The sequence below is a fragment of the Giraffa tippelskirchi genome, chromosome 4, assembly GCF_054371585.1.
Source record: "Giraffa tippelskirchi isolate mGirTip1 chromosome 4, T2T-mGirTip1v1.2.pri, whole genome shotgun sequence".
Lineage (NCBI taxonomy): Eukaryota > Metazoa > Chordata > Mammalia > Artiodactyla > Giraffidae > Giraffa > Giraffa tippelskirchi.
The window spans coordinates 77,129,825-77,145,024 of NC_137278.1; the positions used below are offsets into that span (position 1 = coordinate 77,129,825).

At 43.4% G+C, this 15,200-nt stretch overlaps 1 protein-coding gene across 8 annotated transcripts in view; it reads right to left on the minus strand.

Annotated features, from left to right (window-relative positions):
- The window catches only part of MTA3 (metastasis associated 1 family member 3), a 240,468-nt gene that overhangs the window by 197,157 nt on the left and 28,111 nt on the right, over positions 1–15,200 (minus strand). The window contains exon 2 of one of the 8 annotated variants that reach the window (XR_014082490.1): positions 5,197–5,278. The exons of the other annotated variants lie outside the window; for them this stretch is intronic. The gene's annotated coding sequence lies outside the window, so the exon portion shown is untranslated. The remainder of the gene's footprint in view (positions 1–5,196; positions 5,279–15,200) is intronic. 8 annotated transcript variants of the gene reach the window in all.

Sequence of the window (15,200 nt, forward strand, 5' to 3'; positions counted from 1 at the left end):
TTAAATAAGCAATTTCTCCCCTTCAAAATATCTCTGTATTTCTGATAGTTCCTTGCCTGTCTGTCTCATTTCCCCAGCTTTGTGCACCTTACCAGATACTAACCACAATAAATGGGCAAAAAGTGCCAAGAAAATGTCTTCCATCCATACTGACCTCCTTAGGAACAGCCTTATCCAGAAGCCCCAACCCACCCCATTCCCCTGTGAAAGGCCTCGGAAATTTGGGGGCATGGAATTAGTTGGAAGTAATAATGGTGGCAGAACCCAGGCTCTTTCCTTCCTCTAGATTCTGTGTGTATAACTTCTTGTATCTCCAGCTCCTGGGCCAGTGTCTTCTATATATTAGGTGCTCAGTATCTGGAAGAATAAGTGCCCATGAATGATGGACTTAACATAGTTAGAGAACCAGGTGCAGAGTTGAAGGCAGGGACTTTTGTCTATGAAACTTTTATACTTCCAAATAGCAAAGAAGTATGCATATAAAGGAGTTCAGCAAATGTTTGTACATAGGAAAGAAAAAAAAAAACATACAAAGAAGGGTGGAAAAGCCGGTAGCTTCAAAGAACCCAAGGCACTTCTACCTCCTCAGGCTGCATGGTTCAGATTACAAACTTGTCACCAAGTAGCCCAAACTTCACTCCTAGCTTGGCTGTTTGGCTTTAAAAGTTGCTTGACCCCTCTGATACTCAAGTTCTACAAATCATGACTAGCTACTGACACCTAATTCTAACACTTGTACTAAAAAGTGAAATATACAAAGTTTGGGGCATGTGTTAAGCTTTATACTTATTAGGTGCTTTCTCTCTATTCCAGTCATCCTCATTACTAAAACAGAGGGGTCTCTCAGATTGTGCCAGAAACTCCAGGAAAAGTCCAGCCTCTCCATTGGTAAAATTTCCTGGCATGACTGCTATGATTAAAGAATCATGATAAGGGATTGCCAGAAGGCCCAGAATGTTCTCTGCGTCAGTCCCCAGAGTCCCACAGCTTAGCTGAAAAAGTGGATGCTGCAAGGAAGCTATAGATAAGACAGAGTGTTGGTTTTTGCTTCAACAACAGGATGGAGTTTTTATATATGAAAAAAAAAACAAGATAGGGCTGTCCAGAGTCTGGGAGCTTTGTGATATTGAACTCAAGAAAGGAGCCTGAAAAAGAAAGGAGCCTGGAGGTCTAGAATGTAATTAATCTGGAACCAGATAACAGGCTTTAGATAAAGTACCATAGCTTGTCCTTTGTGCTTTCTTTGATCTGTTTCTCTCTTTTTTTTTCTTCCTTTTCTTTCATTAAGTTATGTTATTTAGCAAAATTCTATTGGAAAAATGCCAATCTGTCTCAGCTATTCCAAGGTGGTCCCAGGTTGTACCAGCAGATGACTGTTCCAGGAGAAAGCAAGAATCAAAGCAATTGAGCCCCTAAGGGAAAGAAAACCAGAGTCAGAGTTTCCTAGCTTCTCCAGTCCTGGCGCCTTCTCTTCCATTGATCCTCTGGTCTAAAAACATGAAAACCCAGGGCCAATCTCAGAAGGTCTTGACTTTTGGAAGTGTGTATTTTAGGAGTCCATGGTGCTCTCATGGTCTCAAAGAAGAGCCAGCTCAGCCATTTGGTGGCATCCACAAGGAGGTTCCTTCTCTAGGTTCAACATTGCCTCCAGGTCCTGGAAAAGGTACTGGAAATCACAAGGTGGACAGGCATGAGCCTTTGGAAGGGTACCCTAAATGATTTAAGTGTGTTTTTGTTTTGTGAGTTTTTTTTTTTTTTTTTTTAACCTATGGAGCGCTAAAGTGCTGTGGATTTGAATGGGAGATGGCAACAGCATATCGTGTGGGATCAGGAAGTAGAATCCTAAAAGGCAATGGGAAGTGTTGAGGGATACAACAGGGAACCTTTGTAGGAATGACTCAGACCACAGCAAAAAAGATCTTTGGCCACCTGATGCAAAGATCCTACTGATTGGAAAAGACTCTGATGCTGGGAAAGGTTCAGGGCAGGAGGAGAAGGGGGCGACAGAGGATGAGATGGTTGGATGGCATCACCAACTCGATGAACATGAGTTTTAGCAACTCCAGGGATGGTGGAGGACAGGAAAGCCTGGCGTGCTGCAGTCCATGGGGTTGCAAAGAGTCAGACAGGACTTAGTAACTGAACAACAACAAAAGCAAAGAGAGTGGATTGGAGATGGTGGAGAGTGCAGGTTGGTGAAAAGGGCTGATGACTAGGGTAAGAGGCCATGGGGTATGAGAGATGTGGATTGGTTTGAGAGAAACTCAGAGGTGTGGGAGATACAGGATCTGGTGCCTTTGGGGAGACTTGAAGTAAAAAAGTAACAACTGGGTGAAGAGAGGTGTGATTCAGTGAGCACACAGTATGGGAGGGGAGGCAAGTTGGGGGAAGAGGGATGGCTGACATGTTCAATTTTAGACAAGTTGTGTTCCAGGTGCCTTTGGAAACATGCAGGTATGTTTCCTCATTAGAAAAGAGGTGGATGAACAGACCCAGAGTTTGAGAGATCTGGGCTAGAAATACCCTCTTCTATGTCACCATCAGCTCAGAGCCCGGTCTGTCTTGTCTGAGGAGTAAGCCAAACCCTGGCCCTAGGGGAAAAAGCAGGTTCCCTGAATCCTTCAGCTTGGGAGAAAACAGGTTTAGCCGGTCTCAGTCCAGGAGATCGGAGTCCAGGTCCAAATGTGCAACAGGCAGGGTGTGGGCAGAGAGCCACACAAGTCACTGACCAGGCCAGATGGTGAAGACAAGGGGGCATGCGCCAGGGCTGACCTGTCACAGGCAAAATTCTCAGCTAGAGAAAGAGAAGTCTGCTTTCAGGGTGAAAACAGCAGCTGGGGTGGGAGGGTGGGAGTGGGGGAAGAAAAGAACAGGAGGAGAAGGGAAGGGACACAGCCTGAAAAACAAATCTGTCTATTCCTACCTCACCCTCTTGCCTCTAAGATGGTATAGAGGGTTATACAGTGGTCCCCCCAAATATATGTCTACCTGGAACCAGAATCTGCGAATGTGACCTTATTTAGCAAAAGGGTATTTCCAGATGAAATTAATGATCTGGAGATAAGATCATCCTGAATTAGGGTTGGCCCTATATCCAACAACAAGTGTCCTTGTGTGCAACAGAAGAAGAGAGGGAACAGAATGAAGAGGAGAAGGCATGGGAAGGTGGAGGCCAAGATGAGTGTTATGAGCTACAAGCCAAAACAATGCCAAAGACTGCCGGCAATCACCAGATACTGAGGGGAAAGCATGGAATAGATTCTCCATCAAAGCCCCCATGAGGAACCAAGTTTGCTGGCACCTTCATTTCTGGCTTCTGGCCTTCCAAACTATGAGACAATACATTACTGTTGTTTGAAGCCACCCAAGTTGTGATAATTAGTTACGGCAGCCCTAGGAAACTCATACAGATGGTAACCACCCCTTGATTTTAAGTAAACATAGATTCAGCCAGAAGTCACTGAGCACTATATGCAGAGACTAAGGGACATGGAAGCTGACTAAAAGAAAAAAAGGGGGCTTTTCTGGTGGCTCAGTGGTAAAGAATCCACCTGTCAATGCAGGAGACACAGGTTGCATCCCCAAGAACCCAGGAGAATTCCACATGCCACGGACCAACTAAGCCCCATGTGCCACAAATATTAAGCCTGTGCTCTAGAGCCCGGGAGCCACAACTATTGAGCCCATGTGCTCAGCTACTGAGGCCTGTGTGCCCAAGAGCCAGTGCTTTGCAACCAGGGAGGCCACTGCAAGGGGAAATCTGAGCACCATGGCTGGGGAGTGTCTCCCGCTTGCCACAACTAGAGAGAAGCCTATGCAGTAACAAAGACCCAAAACACTAAAAAATAAGTAAATAAAATAAATTTTAAAATATTTTTTAAAAAAAGAGTTACACAGAGAGAAGGGGCCCAACACCACTCCACTTAAGTTCTGCTCAAGTCCTTTAGAAATGGTTGGCTTAGTGCTAAGAGAAAACAACACCCAGATGCTATGCCCTTCAGCTGTCAGCGGAAGAATCCTCCTCCCCCTCCATTTTTTCTTCCCCGGCACATCTGTAGAGTATCACACATTCCCATGAGCAATAGCAGATTGTCAAGAAGGTAATACACAAATTCACCCCTCCATTCCTTTGTCAGGAAGCACTCTGGCTCCTCAGATCTCAATCAATGCCTCTAGGGTGGGGAGTAGAGTGGAGGCTTTCAAGAATATAATCTTGTCTACAAAAAACGCCCTTTTCATTCACCAAATAAGTAATGAGCACTGTTAAAGGCATTGAGGACACACCAGTGAAGAAGACAGACAGAACACCTGCCCCATGGAGCTTATATTCTTGTGGAGAAGACAGTGAATGACCAAATATAATAAATCCATCAATAGATGTGCTAGCATACAATGATAAATGCACTACAAAAAATAAATCAGGATAGGAAAACCAAAAATGATGATGGTGGTCAGAGAAGACCTCTTGGATATAAGAACTCAACAGAGACCTAATGATAGAAAGGAGTGAGCTGCTGGGACATGTGGGGAGCAACATGCCAGGACAAGGGAAGAGCAAATGCAAATTCCACAAAGCAAGACTCAGCCTGACCTGATTGTGACCTAGGAAGACCAGTGTGGGTAGGAGATGAGGTCAGGGAAGTGAGCAGGGTCCAACTATGTAGAGCCTGGAAGGCCCTGGTAAAGTGTTTGAATTTTGTTCTAAGCATACTGGGAAGGCTTTTGAGAAATGGAATATTTCCTGCCATATTAGTAAGCAAAAGATATCACAGTCATCGGCAATTGCAGCCACCACGGAAGGTAAGCTGGTGAACCCTGAGGGAACTCAGGAAGGAAAGAATACCTGCCATCCAGCAGCCACCAGACTGCAGGCACTCCTTAAGGTGAACCCTGAAAAACACAGGATACTGGGCCCAGATAGCTGAGGTACATATCAAAGGAATGATTTCAGTAAGCCCAGACTCTTGCACCTTCCCATACAGAGAAAAGCACTAAATTCCTTAACTTGGGATATCTGGTTTTCTTTAATTAACAATACTGTTGTGATGTTCAGACTATATGCCCTTTGTTGCAACACTTCTATATAACAACCAGGCTCCTCCTTCTGCCTGCTCAGAGTTTTCTCAGGGTCACTTGAGATGCTGTCTCCTGGGCCTGAAGTCCTAAAAGTTCCCCTGAAGAAAGCATAACTCGCACCTTTTATGTTGTGAATATTTTTGAAGTCCACTCTTTCAACACAGAAGTGACAGGAATCTGATTGACGCTTTTAAAAGATCACCTGGAACATGAAGAACACAAAATAAAAAGGGGCCAGTCTTGACTTCCAATTCACAAAAGCATCACTGGGGACTTCTCTGGCGGTCCAGTGGTTACCACTCTGCACTTCCACTGCAAGGGGCGCGGGGTAATCCCTGGTCAAGGAACTAAGATCCCACAGCTTCAAAACAAATGAACAAACAAAAAAACCAAAGCAGCATGACTGTGTTCTCTAGAGGCATCAAACCTCCTCTGAGCACTAGGGATTCAAACCTCACCAATCTGAAGTTTATGTGATGGAAAACCAAAAAGAGACCCCTTCCAATTCAAACTGGGGTTCTGAGACCTGCACTAATTAATGGCTGTGAGAGAAATGACAATACACACTGGCTAACTTTTTAAATCCTCTTCCAAATCATATTGGACAGCATCCAATCATGTAGGCTGTAGTTAGTTCCCCTCATGCCTGATACTGTCACTGAGGTTTTCCTAGGCCATTCTCCTTTCTTTCAGCTGAACTCCATCTTGGTCATGGGGAGCATGTGAATTCCATGAATATGAGCCACTTACTGCATTTTTTTCATCTTAAATAAAGTGTCTTGGTTATAAGTGATGCCATATATAAAATATCATGATTCAAACAAAGCCTCCTGAAAGTTTGTACACACACACACACACAAACCCACACTCCACTGTGGAAGGTGGAAACACACAGATTTGTTTCGAGGCTAACATACTTCAGTACAGAGGTAGGGAGCTAGGAAAAAAGTCTGAGAAGCCCAGGTTCCAGGACCCATGTGATAAACAGTGGGGTCCAATTGTGATAAACCAGAGCAACCAATCGATCACTGGATTTGACAATATGGTGGTCTTCAGAGACCAACTCCCCTGCTGTCTTCTCTTTTGGTAGTTCCTGATTGTCCAAATTCTAGGCTGTTTGAAACAAATTAGTAGGGTCTGGCCTTAGATATTCTACAGCTTGGATGACTCCAAAGAGCAGAGAGGGGGCTCATGAATCCCCCAGACTGAAGGATGAATACTAGAATTTGCTCCTTTCATCAGTGCCTTTTATCTTTATCCATACGTTTGTAGCTGCTGCCCTTTCCACAAGAGACTGAGGGAAGTTTATTTGCAGTCTTGATTTCAAAAAGGACAGAAAATGTTGGAGGGCTCAAAGTGAAACTTTGAACTCTTGGATAAATAAATGGTTGTTTATGTTTCCTTTTATCTCTGTGAAGTTTTGCAGGATAAACCATGAGTAGTTCAGAGCTGCCCCAAGGAGCTTCTTTTACAAAGCCAGGCCAGGACCATATTATTAGTGGCAACTAATGCAATGTTTCCCATTTAATTGCACCAATCGGAGCATTGAAGACTTGGCTTCAAATGGAGGGCATCTGGAGGCAGCTTAACCTTTTTGAAGTTTTGGTACAGGTTGCCCAGAAACTGTCCAGTCAAATCCCGTCACTGGTTGCTTTCTGCAAGAGGAGATGAAATGTCCATCCCTGGAAGTCGTAACTCCCTCCCATGCTCCCACAGGCTTCTGATTTGGTGGGTGAAATTTGGACTGTTTTCATGGAATAGAGGGTGTAGAAGGTGGAGCCCTCCTCCCAGTTAGGAGTCAGAATTCTGGAAGTGAAGGGGAGAGAGAAGGTTCTAGCATTTCACTGAGTCTTCTTCCTGTGTCCTCAAACCTGGCTGCCTCCTCCTGTCAGGTGTCCCCAGTCTCCTCCACATTCACACAGAACCGAGGTTGGACCCTTTCTATTGGTGGCCTGAAGTCTCTCACCAGGTAGGAGCAACTTCAAAGGCAGAGAGTCTGAGGACTGTGTGACGGTGGTGTTCCCACGTCTTCCCACTTGTCCCACTCTCCCCACCAACACACACCTCTGCACACCCCCACAAAGTCCCTCAGATCTGGGCTGGAGTGGGGACTGCTTGCCCATCACAATCATTGCCTCCAGAAGGAGATTTGAGGTGAAGCCTTCAGAGTTCCATACCGACTTCTCCATGGTAGCCAGCTTCTAAAGCAGCTGCAGCCAAGGGCAGGCCCTGAGACGTGAGGGATGGAGCAACTCCCAGCCAGTCGCATGTTGCTCGGATTGATGCATTATTTATGATGCTGGTGTCAGCATGGCTCCCAGGCACCAGGGGAAATGGAAAAGGCACTTGGGCCTGTGCTGATGAAACTAAATATTTAAACAGGAATCATGAGTTGAGGTAAAATCCATTTCTCTTCAGTAAAGCAGAGAGGGCCACAAATAACTTCAAGGTTGAGCACTTGGTAAACACCATGCAGATCATAGGGGAAGGCTGGGGGCTCCTGGTCCATGGCTTTCCTCTACTCTCAGATCCCAGTTCCTCTTCAGGGCAGATGTAAAGGGTTGGCAAGGCACTTCGGAGTTGAAGGAGGAAAGGGGAGTAGGAGGAGCAGAGGAATTGATTCAGAGTCATGGTCACCCTATTATGGCTCTGTGGGAATGAAATTTGGAGACACCAGAACAAGGTCCAACCAGACACATTCCTCTGGATCCTTTTTGTCCATTTCCCTGTCTCCTGAAGATCTGTTCTACTGCATCTGCCCAGGTGATCACACTCTCCTTCTGATTAGCTGGAATAAGGCTGATGGGATGCTGGGCAACCGTGAACCAACTCTCTTGTCTTGATTCTTCTTATCCCACCTTTGAAAGTCCCAGTTAGGAACCCATCCTCCACCCACTGCACACAAACCCAGAGGACACCCTATACAGAAAGGAACACAGAGGAGCAGGGCCCTCCATTAAAAAAAATTTTTTTTGGCTACACTGGGTCTTAGATGCAGCATGCTGGAGCTTGAGTCTCAGCATGGAAACTCCTAGTTGAGGCATGTGGGATATAGTTGCATAAACAGGGATCAAACCCTGGCCCCCTGCATTGAGCACACCAAGTCTTAGCCACTGAACCCCGAGGGAAGTCCTAGGGCCCTTCATTTTTGATATACAGAAATCTCCAACTATGAGGAAAGACAAGGTCTCCAAAGGTAATTTCCAGGTGGAAAGAAATAGTTGTGGTTTGGCCTGGCTTCTTCTGCTGTGTTTTTCCCTCTTGGTGGGATCATTCACTTGTATTTCCACAGCAGTCACTGTTTCTGGTCCCCAGGGATGTGCTTTTTCCCAGTCCCTGCATGAACAAACACCTTTATCTCCCTTTCGTCTAAAGACAGCTGAGACAGGCTGACATTTTCAAAATTAACTTTTATAAGAACTTAGGAAATAAAAGGAAGTAATTGCAAAAAGTACAAAGGCAGAAGTTCAATTCAGTTCAACGTTTACTGAGATCCTGTGTTTAGCTGATACTCTGGATTATCTTAATACATGAAATGGATTTCTGATCCTCAAGGAGTTCACTGTCCAATGGAAAAAGCAAGCAATCAAGTATGATGAGTTGTAATCTAATAAAATAAAAGCCATAATTGCCCAGAGTTGGTAGCAATTAATATGCTGTAAGGGCAAGGCTGGTCAGAGAAGACGTTGAGAGAAGGTGCTATTTCATCTGGAGCATCAGTTAAAAATAAAATCTTTGCCTAGTAAAGAGTCAGAAAAGACATTCCAGACAGAGGGAAGAGTATATAGAAAGCACATGGAAGACATATGAGAATCAACTGGAAACTTGGTTCAAAGCCAGATTGCAAAGACCTTACATGCCAGGGTAAGGAGTCTGACCTAATCCTATAGGACCTAGAGGCAATGGGACCCTAACACAGTTACATTTATATTAAGTTAGAAGGATAATAGTGGCTAAAGTTGAATAAACAGCTTTTTTTTTTTTTTTAATTTTTGGCCACACCACTAGACTTGGAGGATCTTAGTTCCTGGACCAGAGGTTCCCAGAACCTGTGCCACCTGCAGTGGAAGCAAGAGAGTCCTAACTGTTGGACTGCCAGGGAATTTCCAATAAATTGGCATTTTAGCTTTTGTAAGAGTTTCCTGGGAGTTAGTTTAGCATAAACACATAAAGTTTCTGGGTTTCCAGAGCTGAAAATAGAGATGGGCAGCCATGTCCCCTGTAAAACTTATCTTTAAATTCAACAAAGAGAAGTGTTTTAAGAGACAAAGGGTAAATTAGAGCTCATTGTCTGAGTTCCTTTTTTTTTTTTTTTAATAACTTTGGTATTATGGACTGAATAATCTTTGTCCCTACCAAAGTCCTATGTGGAAATCCTAACCCACAATGTGATGGTGTTGGAGGTGGGAGCTCTCAGGAAGATACTTAGGTCACAAGAGTGGAGTCTTCATGAATGGCATTATAAAAGAGACCCCAGAGAGCTCTCTAGCCCTCTGCCTGCCATGTGAGACTACAAGTCTGCAATGCGGAAGAGGATCCTCACCAGACCCTGATCTTACTGGCACCCTGATCTCAGGCTTCCAGCCTTCACAACTGTGAGCAATAAGTCTCCGTTGTTTATAAGCTTCCAGTCTATGGTATTCAGTTATAGCAGCATAAACTGTCTAAGAAAATTTGGGAGCAGTGGGAGGGGTGTTGGATATAACAATGCCAAAACTTAACTATGGAGGGGGAGAAAAAGAGGGGCTTCCCTGGTGGCTCAGTGGTAAACTGCCTGCCAATGCAGGACACACGGGTTCTGTCTCTGGGTCAGGAAGGTCCCACATGCCATGGGCAATGAAGCCTATGGGTCACAACTATTGAGCCCACGTGCCACAGCTACTGAAGTCCACACACCCTAGAGGCCAGGCTCAGCCACAAGAAAACAATGAGAAGCCCCAGCTCCGCAATGAAGAGTAGCCCCTGCTTGCCACAACTAGAGAAAAGTCCCCTCACAGCAACAAAGACTCAGCACAGTCGATAAAAAAATAAATTTTTTAAAAAAGAAAGAAGATTTGGAAAGGTGAAAACGACTCAAATACGAGGAGAAATGGTATTATTGCCTGAGGACTCTTCCTATATGTTGGCGCCCACTTCAAAAATCCCAGCTGTCTAATGTCTTAGGGGTCATGGGCTATGAAGTCCCCTATGCCCTCGAGACTTCTTGTCAGGGAGAAGCAGGTGAAGGTTTGGGGGCTCCTGTGAGAAATGATTATTTAGGTTGAAGAACTGGAGACAGGTGATTATTCAGGCCTGTGAGACGTTCAGCGACAGGAACTTGGAGACGTTTAGAAACCAGGAATCATGCAAATTTGAGAAACATGAAGACTGAGTCTGCCCAGGCCTTTGGAAAATTAACTGAAGAGATAACAGATGGCAAATTATAACAGTTTTTTAAAAAGTAAATATTAAGCAACTTGAAATGTTGGCTAAGGACTGACCAGAATTTACACTAGTCCCAAGGATATGGCCCTGTGTTCCCTCAGCCACCTCTCTCTGGGTACTAAAGATAGAAGAATTTGCACTTCCATGTAGAGGCACCCTGATCCTCTTTCCTGAATCGGGTATAGAAACACACATTTTAAAATTTATTTGTCCACAGAGACAAGGTTGGACATTTCCAAAATAATTTAAATGTCTAAAAAATTTAGTAGAATACCCACCCCCTTCACCAAAAAAAAAAAAAGCTAAGAAATGTATTAAGTGAAAAAAAGCAGGCTAGATTAAAATACGTATGGTATAATTGCATTTTTGTTGTTGTTGTTTAGTCATTAAGTCATGTCCAACTCTTTTGCAACACCATGGACTATAGCCTGCTAGGCTCCTCTGTCCATTGGATTTCCCAGGCAAGAATTCTGTAGTGGGTTGCCATTTCCTTCTTCAGGGGATCTTCCCTACCCAGGGATTGAACCCTGGTCTCCTGCATTGGCAGGTAGATTCTTTACCACTGTCCCAGCAGAGAAGCCCACAATTGCATTTAGGAAAAAAAAAAGATTAGATATATGTAGTGTAAATATATAGATACATAAATGTATAGAAGATTGGATAGAAGATCTGCAACTAACAGTAGTTACATCTGCGGACAGAGAGTGGAAGGCATGTGAAAAACAACTCAATTGTCATCTGTGTACTTCCATACTGTTAGAAGTATATTACAATGTGAATGCATAACATTTTCATCAAAAACTTTTTTTTTAGTTCTATCAGTTTATTGCTACCAACCCATCTCCCTCCACCCTCATGCATGCGTGCTCAATCATGTAACCCCATGGACTGCAGCCCACCAAGCTCCTCTGTCCATGGACTTTTCTAGGTGAGAATACTGGACTGGGTTGCAATTTCCTTCTCCAGGCATCAAAAACATTTTTAATTTTATTTATTTATTTATGATTATTTTTTAGCTTCAGGATCTTAATTCCCTGACAAGGGATCAAACCCATGCCCCGTGCATTGGAAGCATGGGTTCTTAACCACTGGACTGCCAGTGAATGTACTCCCAAGTACATTTTGTTTAAATTAATGAAAAATTTTAAAAACCAAAGACATAGACAGAAAATTATAGAGTAACACTTCCTGAAGCCAAGTTGATTATTCACGTCTCTTGGGTATTAAGCCTGCACCCCTATTCCTTGCATCAAATCAATTTTCATTTATTTTCCTTAAGTTAACTTATTTTACACAAACAAACAAACAAACAAAAAACCCAACAACAAACCGAAAAACCATAAAAACTACTATAAGTAAGACGATACCAGTTCATGAGTACCTGTGTACACTGGGCTAGGATGAAACTTTATTATTCTGTGGAGACTACAGGGAACCACTGAAAGATTTTAAGCAAGGGTGTGTGCCAGACATTTTAAAAATATGTCTCAGAACCAGTAAAGGAAGACCTATCTGAGAAGGACCAGACTGAAGCAAGGAATCCAGTTACAAAAAGCTTTTTCAATAATCCAAGTGAAAGATGGTTTTAAGACAGGCTTCTTCATATTCAGCCCTAAACTTGCTGATTGACTTAGATTCACTCGCATTCTGAATTATTTATTAATTTACCCAAGAGACAGAAGGAAAGAATAACTGAATCCCTATAATGGTTTTAAGAACTCACAGTATTCTATCAAGGTATGAGTGTGCATAAAAGTAATCTTCTCTGGTTCTTCAGTCTCTCCCCATTCAAGTCTAGACTCCTCGGCACAATATTCAAGGCTAGCCCTTTGCAATCGGGCCCCAACTCTTCTTTCTTGGTCTTACATCCTCCTCTTCTCCTCGTGTACTCCACTAACTTATAGCTACCCTCAGCTGCTTGAGCATGGCAACATGCAGTCTTGGCCTCAGCTTCTGTATCTGTGTTTCCATGACCTGACCTTCCTTCCTTCTACTCTACTGGGCAAACTTCTTAACATAAACATGTCTCCCTAGAGCACTAACACCACCAACACACCATTCTTTTATGACCCCGTGGTTATTTGGGCCTGTTCCCCTCACTGCATCAATAGACTCCAATGGCTGATTATCAGAAGCACAAGGCAGTTTGTTTCTTGTTGTTGTGCTTTTAAATTTATTTTATTGAAGTATAGTTAATTTACGATGTTGTATTAATTTCTGCTGTACAGCAAAGTGACAAAGTTATATATATCGGTTCAGTTCAGTCGCTCAGTCGTGTCTGACTCTTTGCGATAAGTTATACATATATATACATTCTTTTTCACATTCTTTTCCATTATGATTTATTACAGAAGATTGAACATAGTTGCCTGTGCTATATAGTAGGATCTTGTTGTTTATAATAGTTTGCATCTTCTAATCCCCAATTTCTAATCTATCCCTCGCTCACCTCCCTCCCTCTTGGCAACCATGAGTCTATTCTCCATGTCTGTGAATCTGTTCCTCTTCTGTAGATAAGTTCATTTGTGTCATAGTTTAGATTCCACATTTAAGTAGTATTATATGGTATTAGTCTTTCTGACTTACTTCACTTAGTATGCAAATCTCTAGGTCCATCCATATTGCTGAAAATGGCATTATTTCATTCTTTTTTTTATAGCTGAGTAGTATTCCAGTGTCCATTTATCTGTCCATGGGCATTTAGGTTGTTTCCATGTCTTGGCTATTGTGAAAAGCACTGCTATGAACAAAGGGGTGTATATATCTTTTTGAATTAGAGTTTTGTCTAGATATATGCCTGAGGAGTAGGAATTCATGGATCATATGGCAACTCTGCTTTTAGTGTTTTGAGGAGCCTCCCTACTATGTTCCATAGTGGTTGCACCATTTTACATTCCCTCCAACAATGTAGGAGGTTTCCCTTTTCTCCACACCTCTACAGCATTTGTTATTTGCAGATTTTTTAATGATGGCCATTTTGATTGATGTTTTTCACTAGACTTCCAGAGCCCACCCAGAACTGCAAAATCTGATTCTTTGGGGGAGGGGCCAGAGAATCTGGGTTTTTTTTTTACAGTCCTCCATTGACTGTAGTCATCACCAAGAAGAGTGTGTGTGGGGGGCGTGGGGGGGGGCTCCACAGCTCATAAAACTATCGACTGAAAAAAATGCACAAACTAAAAGTTGAAAATTATGTCTAATTTGCTGGACAAAACTTAAGCCCAGAATGGAGCCTCTCAGTGGACAGAACACAACCTTGTGAAGCCTCCTAGACTGACCCCACTGGCTCCCAAATCACCTTGTTCCAACTTGTGTACACCTCTTGCCGTGGGATCCATATGATATGTGTCCCATTCTGCCATATTGTATACTGATTTGTTTACATGTCTCGTCCAGATCACATTTCTGTCTCCAGCATTTTTCTTTTCTTCTTTCCTTTTTTTTCCCCCATAACTATTTTGCTAGTTGGCTCCACAGATGCCTCCTCCCTTGTTTCCCATCCAAATGTGAGCCTTTGACAGCAGGGAACCCATTAGGTACCACAGATTCCATGTACATGGATGCTTGCGGAAAATTTGCAGTATGCAAAAGGAATAAAAGCAGGAAAAAATTTCTAGCGTGCAGTACATGTGAGAAACTACAAACAATTATTTTCAAGTCTTTTTGGTTTGACTAGGAAAAAAACCTGATCAACAATCTGGTTGCCAGGCTAGACTGTTGGTAGAAGCCACCCCTAGAGTTGATTACATGCACGTGTGTTCTGATGTGTCCCACTCTTAGTCAGGAAAACAGAGGAGTGCATTCTAATTCTGGGCCCTAGACTGCCAAAGACTTTGACCCAGAGTGGGGCCAGGCCACACCCTCCACTAATCTCCCCAAAGCCTTTGTTTGAGTGAAGCCACTGATGAAGCCTATCACAATGGAGGCAAACAAGGTGCCCTCCCATTACTATTCACATTGAAGTGCCCAAAGCAATCACCAGGCGCCCCTATTGTCTTTGCTATTAGTTGAAGTTAATTTTTTCTTCCTTTTTTTTTTTTTATTAAGACCCTTCCTCTTTCCTTCCCTTCCCCCAACCAGGCTATCTACAGAATGAATTTCCAAAACACCCTAGCGGAAATGGCTTCTTTTAAGTACTACTATTATCACTGTGATTAGCATTATACTGAGCCCTACTTTCACATCTTGGAATCTCTCTGGGAATGCAAGTTCAAGATTTCCTGCTTAAAAGAATTTAAAAAACCAGAATTTCCAGTTTGAAAATATTTCCAAAGGCATAGAAGCCTCAGGCAGAAAGCCGGGTCTGGGATCTTAACCCCGCCCACCTCTGACTTGGGGGAGCCTGACCCTTTGGGCCGCCAATTTCATATCTGTAAGTTCTCTGCCCTTGGATTCCATACTTCTGAGGATCATGCAGTCTATGGAAAACAGTTTATCAACTTTGCACGCATGTGTGTGTGCTAAGTTGCTTCAGTCGTGTCCGGCTCTTTGCAACCCCATGGACTGTAGCCTGCCAGGCTGCTCTGTCCAGGGATTCTCCAGGCAAGAAGACTGGAGTGGGTTGACAGACCCTCCTCCAGGGAATCTTCCTGACCCAGGGATCACCTGCGTGGGGAGACCCCATTGGTTTTCGAGTCCAATGCCTTAATCACTCAGCCATCACTGCTCTTAACAACTTTAAACCCTCTTAAAAATCTGCC